Source organism: Bison bison, unplaced genomic scaffold (assembly GCF_000754665.1).
Source record: "Bison bison bison isolate TAMUID 2011002044 unplaced genomic scaffold, Bison_UMD1.0 scf7180017864322, whole genome shotgun sequence".
In the NCBI taxonomy this organism is placed as follows: domain Eukaryota; kingdom Metazoa; phylum Chordata; class Mammalia; order Artiodactyla; family Bovidae; genus Bison; species Bison bison.
The window spans coordinates 5,482,956-5,491,544 of NW_011494894.1; the positions used below are offsets into that span (position 1 = coordinate 5,482,956).

The 8,589-nt window shown below is 40.5% G+C and overlaps 1 non-coding gene across 1 annotated transcript; it reads left to right on the top strand.

Moving 5' to 3' along the window:
• The first annotated feature begins 4,349 nt into the window (after window positions 1-4,349).
• TRNAG-CCC lies at window positions 4,350-4,422 on the top strand. The gene has a single exon. It is a non-coding gene; the product is annotated as a tRNA-Gly (tRNA).
• Window positions 4,423-8,589: the final 4,167 nt, after the last annotated feature.

The window sequence follows — 8,589 nt, forward strand, 5'->3', positions numbered from 1 at the left end:
TGCAATGGAATTATTAAGTTGAAAAATACATAGTTTAAAACAGCTGTTTAGGAACACACATGTTACACAGAATCAGCTCAAAACTTGGAAAATGTCTCGGTCTTGGTTCCAAAGCATTTCTCAGGCATTTGACTTAGTCACTGAAGTATAGGTGGGCTTCCCAGGTGGCACTAGTGGGAAAGAACCCACCAGCCAATGCAGGAGACGTAAGAGATGTGGATTTGATCTCCTGGGTCAGGACTATCCCCTGGAGGAGGACATGGCGACTCGCTCCAGTATCCTTGCCTGCAGAATCCCATGGACAGAGGAGCCTGGTGCACTATAGTCTGTAGGGTCATGAAGAGTCGGACATGGCTGAAGCGACTTAGCACACGCACACGGAAGTAGAGGTAATGTGAGATCATTTTCCAAGGAAATAGTCCTCACAGTAGCCATGTCACAACTGATGAGCTACCTTTGTGAGATTTCTTAGCACACAGAGGGGGAAAAAAGCGCACACAGAGAATTCAAGAGTTATAAGAAGCTTTTGCACTTACAAGCCAATCTGGCTACATATGACATTTTCTTGCATGGGTAAGCATCTTCAGTTTTATCTTGACATATCTATTGCTATCTTTCTAAAATCTGCTTTTGCACATGAAAAATTGCCATTTCGTATATAGCAAAACACTTTAGAATATCCTTGACACATACCAAAAAAATTCATGTGATCTCTGGAAAATTGGTTATATTTTTATCATTACAGAGAACTGGTAAGATTAAGTTGTAGAAGTTTATTTTTATAGTAAACTTAACCTATAGCTTTACCTATTATTTTATTAACTAAGTAGGAATGGTAAATATGATCTCTACATGACATGTATAGTGTAGCCAAGATGTTTCCAATTACCTGCTTTCTCCATGAGCTTCTCACCATTTGAAATCTAATTATACCATGTTTACATAAAATTAGGAAACAGAATTAGGAAACAGAGGATCAAAAAGACACACTCAGAACTCTGCTACTTGGAATAGTATCTTTTGTCCTCAGTAAGAGACATCAATTTTACCAATGGCTTCCCATTCCAAAAATCAGGAAGCTAAGAGCAGTTTGGGCTTTCCTAGTGGCTCAGTGGTTAAGAATCTGCCTGCCAATGCAAAAGATGTGGGCTCCATCTCTGGGTCAGGAAGATCCCCTGGAGAAGGAAATGGCAAGCCACACCAGTATTCCTGCCTGGGAAATCTCATGGATGGAGGAGCCTGGTGGGCTACAGATCATGGGGTCGCACAGAGTTGAACACAACTTAGTGACTAATTGCCAATGAACAACAAAGGGACTTCTCCTTAGGTTCAGTATAACTCATCACTATCATTAACCCTCCTCTGCTGCCAAGGCCAATGTCAGAGCTCATGACCAGCCTTGGGCAAAAAGAAGAAGGAAACCAACAGGAGATCTAGGAACCTGGCAATTATGCTGGGCTGGGTTTGTCTAGACAGAAAGATCAGCAGGGGCCCTGCCAACGACTTGAACTTTCATCCCATACTTCGCTAATACTGAGTCAGGGACAAGAGAAGCAAGTTAACCTTTCTGAACTGGGACACTACACTGAAAAATTACTATTTGTTAATGGGTGGGTTTGGTATATACATGGTGCACCTTGGGCCATACCCAACTTACTGAAGAATCTGGGGCTATTTTGTAGAAAATTTCACTGTTGAAAGCAATGTCACTTATTTGGCCTAAACTCTAGAAAGGAAATTACAGAACACTTAAAGCAAGTCCTAGCATATAACAGGCTATCAGTTTGTATTTGTTGAGTGAATGAATCAATGTCATAGAGCTCCAGTACATTGCTGAGCAACTCCAACATTTATGCATAAAGTTAAGCATTATTTACTGATATCTTTTAAACAAGTATATTACATAAAAGAAGAATAGCTTTTTATCAAGTATCTGCTGCTTGATGGAACAGGGATACTATTTTTAAAATATTAAATTGGTGTACTTGCCTTGCTTCTCCCTACCCAGTAAAAATCAAGAGCATTTAACATTTTCAGAGGAAAGATAAAGTTATTGTCCAGCTTTAATTTGCAAATTATGTGTTTTAGTGCCATTTTTAAGTTTTGATCACCAAATTCTATTGGGAAGGAAAGAAATTTTGCAACTCAAAAGTTTTTTCTTGAAATACTAAGAACCAGAGCCTGAAAGACAAAGCAGGGAAACAAAGGCAGAAAGAATTCAGGATATGGTACACCTCTTAACTCAGGGAAAGGGAAAAAAAGAAATCTTTGTCACTAGGGGAACAGGAGATGAGTGACAGGATAGAGTAAGAAAAAAAAGAAAAGGAAGAAGTTCAGGAAGCTAGAGGAATCCAAGTACAGAGACTTTCTCCTCATGTCTCAAAAGAATAGCCTTTAGAAAATGCAAACTCCTTAAAAAAGACTAGCATTTTACACGCTCTTTTCAACGTGGTACGGAGTCAACAGAGTAGGAACGGTAGAGGGTGGTGCGTGCGTGTGTGAGTGCTTAGTCGTGTCTGCCTCTTTGCGATCCCATGGACTGTAAAATGCCAGGCTCCTCTGTCCATGGGATTCTCCAGGCAAAAATACTGGAGTGGGTAGCCATTTCTTCCTCCAGGGGATCTTCCTGACCTAGGGATCAAACTCGTGTCTCCTGCATTGGCAGGCAGATCCTTTACAACTGTACCGCCTGGGAAGCCCAGAGCGGGGTAATGCATACCATAAAATGCAGAGATAAAACAAGTGGGAATTCTGGGCATTCCAGGAAAATTAAAGCAGAGCAGCCTGGAGTTGGGAGAAAGGGTCACAGTGAGCATGGACTTCATTTCTGGAGGCTGTGGCAGGACCCAAATTCTTCAGGGATGCCCCAAACCAGCGATACTTCAGTGGCCACCGGCTCAAGATTAAAGGGACAAGATTTGACCAGACACACCAGTCAGATGGCCATCTGAGAAGATACAGGAGACAGCCTGGGGACCATCCTGCTGCCACAATCGTCCACATTTTCTTCCTGCACTCCAGTTCACATTAGGGGAGGAAAGGAGAGGAGGGTGAGACCCCACGAGAGAGGGGAGACAGTTTCTTTAGGAGTTTGAGTTTTAAACTTACTGCTTTTGTCTAAAATATGCTGTTTGAATTATCCCTTATTGGCCATTTTCAGTTCCCCTCCCACACCCACACTCCACCATTAGCAGAAATAACAGTTTGAAAACTAGATTATATAAACATAATTAAGTTCCTGTCTTTGTGTGTCTGAGTTGTATTAAAATAATAATAATAATTAATGATAGCAATTCCTATGTACCAAGCACTATTCTAAGTTCATTAATTCATGTATTAATCACAACTGTTCTAGGAAGTACTATTCTTATATCCATTCTAAAAATGAGAACATTGAAACACAAAAATCACCCAGTTAGTAGTGACAGAATCTGGACATATACAGGCACCTCGGCACCAGAAGTAGGACTGTTTAACTCCCCTGGTAAAATGCAGGTACATTTGAATAAATTGGAGTTTGCAAACCAGCAAGCAGTGATTTAACTTAAATGGGTCTAGCTATAGCCATAAGCTCTTTTTATCATAATATGGCTTTTTCCTTTCCCTCTTTGTCTGCTAACTCAATCACTGTTCCTTTGGGTACCTATATCTTTCCATAAAGGGAAGTCAAGGACCCCCACCAAAACCTGCTAACCAGTGACCCTCTACTCATATTAAACAATAATTCGTTACAGGGGGTCAGCAAAAGACCTAAGGTCAGTCAGAATCTTTCTCAGAGATTGGAGCAGACCCTGGGAGACAAAAATCTCTCCTCTGCTGGGATTATAAATGCTGTGGTAGACATTAGTCATTCTTTTTGGTAACTAGCAGCTGAATCACCTTCTTAAGTGAGGAACGCACCAGCCTGGAAGCAGAGCAGAAAAGTAAGCGATGGCAGATATTTCTCAAAATCCCTTGCAGCTACAGGGTGCAAGCATACAAGCCAAGCCAAGATAATCATACATCTAGATTCTAGGTTCTGATTAGATGTTAATGACCCAAAGAAGTGGAGACTGCACAAAATCTATGTCTGGAGAGGGTGACACAGAATAGCACCTACATTTAGTTTCCAGAGGGAGGCTGAATTTTCCAGCAACAGTGTTTGAGACGTAGTGTCCTGCAATGCTATCAACAGCGCAAGCGCAGTCGCCATGCCCCCAAGGGGACTGAGACAGTTCAGTGAACCACGTTCTTGAGAAGACTGTGGTATGACTTCAGACAAAGAGCCTCCAGGGCTTGTGTTCTGGTTCTCCCAGATAGTCTATGTGCTATCTGATAAAACTCTGTCAATAATAGACATTTAGGGGACTTGCCTGGTGGTCCAGTGGCTAAGACTCTGTACTCCCAATGCAGGGGGCCCAGGTTCAATCCCTGGTCAGGGAACTAGACCCCATATTAAGCAAATAAGAGTTTGCATGCCACAACTAAGACTGGTGCAGTCAAATAAAGAAATAAAAATAAAAATATATATTTTTAAAGCCGTGTAGTTTCTTGTGCTTGAAACTAAGAATCTGCTGTTTTCTATTGCTACTGCAATGTTACTTACTACAAACTTTGTAGTTTAAGACAACACAAAATCATTCACTTACAGTTCTAGAAGTCAGGAGTTCTAAAATCAAGGTATCAACAAGTGTGCATTCCTTTCTGGGGACTCCACGGAAGAATCCATTTCTTGGTTTCCCCAGTTTTCAGAGGCATCTTTCTTCCATTATCAAAGCCAGCAACACTGCATTTCTCTGACCGTTCTTCCCTTGACACATCTTCCTTTGACTTTCCCTTTTTCTAACTCCTCCTCCATTTTTCAGCACTCTGGTGATTACACTGGTTCCACCTGGATAATCCAGGCTAGTCTCCCTATTGTAAAGCCAGTTGATTGTCAACATTAATTCCATCTGCACCCTTGATTCTCCTTTGCCATGTAAACTTAACACACTCACAGGTTCCAGGGATTAGAAGAGACGCATCTTCAGAGGCATTGTTCTGCCTATCACGGAACCTAAATAAGCAGATATGTGTATCAGGTAGCAGGGACAAGCAACAGATTCCTAATAAAACAGAGGCATTATGAATAAATCTATCATCTGACCTGATTGCAACTAAATGGAACAATAAGCCCGGCTGGTAGTAACGGATGAAACTCTAGCAGCCCATGGCAGCCAAGGGCAAATGGTGATCAGCTGGAATGAAGACCTCACTGAAGGCAGGTTTGGCGAGACCCCCATATATAACAGGGGTTTCCAACCTGCAGGATCTAGTGCCTGATGATCTGAGGTGAAGCTGATGTAACAATAATAGAAATAAAGCGCATAAATGTTATGTGCTTGAATCATCCCAAGACCATCCCCTCACCCTGGGTCCATGGAAAACCTGTCTTCCACAAAACTGGTCCCTGGTGTAAAAAAGGTTGGGGACCGCTCCTCTGGCAAATAACTACTATATAAAAGGAATGAAAAAGCACAAGGACATTTGATAGCTTAAGGAAACAGAAGGATATTTTGAAAATTAAAAATTACTGGCTAAAAATACAGACCAATTATCAGGGGATTTCTATAATGGTCCTATACAAGTCTCCAATCTCTTGCTCCTGAAGGCCTGTAACAACCCCAAAACAAACTCAAAGATTGATTTTAGATGTTACCCATTTTGTAACATTTAACTATGTCCATTAAATGTAATTCACAACCTAGGCAAATATGTTAGGTGAAACCAAGGGCAGCAGTAATAAAAGGCTAGAGCCCCAAGATGTAAAATGAGGACAAATGGGAAGATTCAGATAACTGACTACACTGAGCTGAGTTGTCTAATGAGAGTGGAAAAAAGTCTCAAATCCTCCTTTTACTAAAACTGTCCTTGCCTTGCTTGAAGGTCTCATAAGACCTCACCTAGTAATAGCCGATGGGCTTCCCAGGTGGCTCAGCAGTAAAGAATCTACCGGCAATGCAAAAGACATGAGTTCAATCCTCAGTTCTGGCAGATCCCCCGCAGGAGGAAATGGCAACCCATTCCACTATCTTGCCTGGGAAATTCCATGGACAGAAGAGCCTGGCAGGCTACAGTCAATGGGATCAAAAAGAGTCAGACACAACTGAGCGACTGAGCACCCATGCACACAGTTATTTCCTACAAGCTGGAGGCACTGCATTGGAAATGAGCTCCACTGATTTTACCGAAAAATACCAGGAATCTGGGGTCACAGAAGCTGAGTATTGATTCGCAATGATTAAATGCAAGATACACAGGTGCAAAATAACCTAATGGGCAGAACTGTCTGACATTCAATGAATGATTCTTTTTGTTGGTTTATTGTGGGTCCCTTCGGGTTGAAATAGGGGGAAGCCCACTAAGGTCCTACTTGATTTATATAACTAACAACTTTAAGTCTGGCAAACAAACTTTAAGTCTGATGAGAACTACTGTAATAGCCACTTCTCTGATCGGAATCAGTTCGTAGAAGGAAAGCAAGGCACTACTGAGGAAGAGACTCGCAAGCACACGAAAGCAGGTTACATCTCTCTCCTAACTGTTCCTATGGAAACTGTGGGAAGTATGACCATTGGGCAAGAACACTGTGCACTGAGGGAAATAACCAGTCCTCTGAATCTTTACTGACTTCTACTCCAAAATGTGCTAATTCTTGGAGACCCATCCTGAGGTACACCACTTACAGTTAAGAGATTATCGTACAGATCAGCCCACCTAGTCGTAGGTCCTGGGTGACCATAAACCTATTAGGTGATTGTATCCCCAGTTCAGAGTATGTAGTCTGAATATGTATACTCAGACTTGGGCAAAGTCTGCACATTAGTCTCGTGAACTGTGGAGTATTATGAAACACCCCCACCCCCAACCATCAGAAAGACTAGTTCCATCATCAAAGACTTGAAAGATGCAGGGCTGGTGATTCCTATCACATCTTTCAAGTCTGGACAACGGAACTAGTCTTTGGGAAAAAAATTGAAAACTAAAACTAAACATTAAGCAAAAAGAAGAAAAATTAATTTACTTAAAAAAAAATTTCCCATTACAAAGCAATCAGTAGGGCTAATATTTTGTTATATATCTCTTCAGCCTTTTTCTTTGTTGTTGTTCAGTCGCTAAGTCAAGTCCAACTCTTTGTGACCCCTTGGACTGCATCACACCAGGCTTACCTGTCCTTTGCCATCTCCTGCAGTTTGCCCAAGTTCATGCCATCGAACCATCTCATCCTCTGTCATCCCCTTCTCTCTCTGTCCTCAATCTTTCCCAGCTTCAGGGTCTTTCCCAATGAGTCAGCTGTTTGCAGCAGGCAGACAAAGTATTGGAGCTTCTGCTTTAGCATCAGTCCTTCCAGTGAGTCTTCAGGGTTGATTTCCTTTAAGACTGACTGGTTTGGTTTCCTTGCTTTCAAAGGGATTCTCAAGAGTCTTTTCTATATTTTTCAAAAAATAAAATGTAATGTAAACATGTATTACAAGTTTTTCTTTTTTACCTTACTACATTTTTCATCATCATTTCATGATACTCCACATCATTTTTGTGAAGGGGACCATAATTTTTATAGAGATAAATCTGCAGTAAAATTTACCAATTTTAAGTCTAGTGAGTTTTGATATATGAATAAAATTGTATAACCACCACAATTAATATATATATTTAATTGATATAAAATATTTCCATCATCCAAAAAATTATCTTCTTGCCCTTTGCAAGCAATCAACTCCCCAACTTTGCCTATTATTTCCAGAAAAAAAATTTTCTGCTTCTAGTAACACATGTGATAGAACGTGTTATATTGGTTCACACATCACTGATGTTCTGTTCCTTAAAAAAAAAAAAATATATATATATATATATATCTTTGCCTCATTTTGGAACACTTCTATTGCTATATCTTTAAACTGATCTCTTCTTTGGCAGTATCTAATCTGCTGTTAATCTCATCCAATGTATTTTTTGTTTCTGATGTTTTATTTTTCATTTCTAAAAGTCCCACTTAGGTCCTTTTTTAATATCTTCAATTTCTATCATCATCAGGTTTTCCTCTACCTTTTTGAACATACATATGTGTATGTATATATATATAGAGAAGAGCTGCTTTGATGTTCTTTTTCTGCTATTTTCTGTACCTGTGTCATTTCTTTTTCTACTGACTGATTTTTCTTCTGACTATGGGTTGGATGTTCCTACCTCTTTGCATACCTGATAATTTTTGATTGATTGCTACAGAGAGTTAATTTTACCTCACTGGTAGTTGAATTTTGTTAAATTACTTTAAACAGCATTGGATTTTGTTCTGGTGTGCAGTGAAGTTATTAGCAATCAGCTGCATCTTTGTGTATCTTGCTTTTAAGCTTTGTTAGGATAGGCCAACAAAGGTTCGTCTAGTCAAGGCTATGGTTTTTCCAGTGGTCATGTACGGATGTGAGAGTTGGACTGTGAAGAAGGCTGAGCGCCAAAGAATTGATGCTTTTGAACTGTGGTGTTGGAGAAGACTCTTGAGAGTCCCTTGGACTGCAAAGAGATCCAACCAGTCCATTCTGAAGGAGATCAGCCCTGGGATTTCTTTGGAGG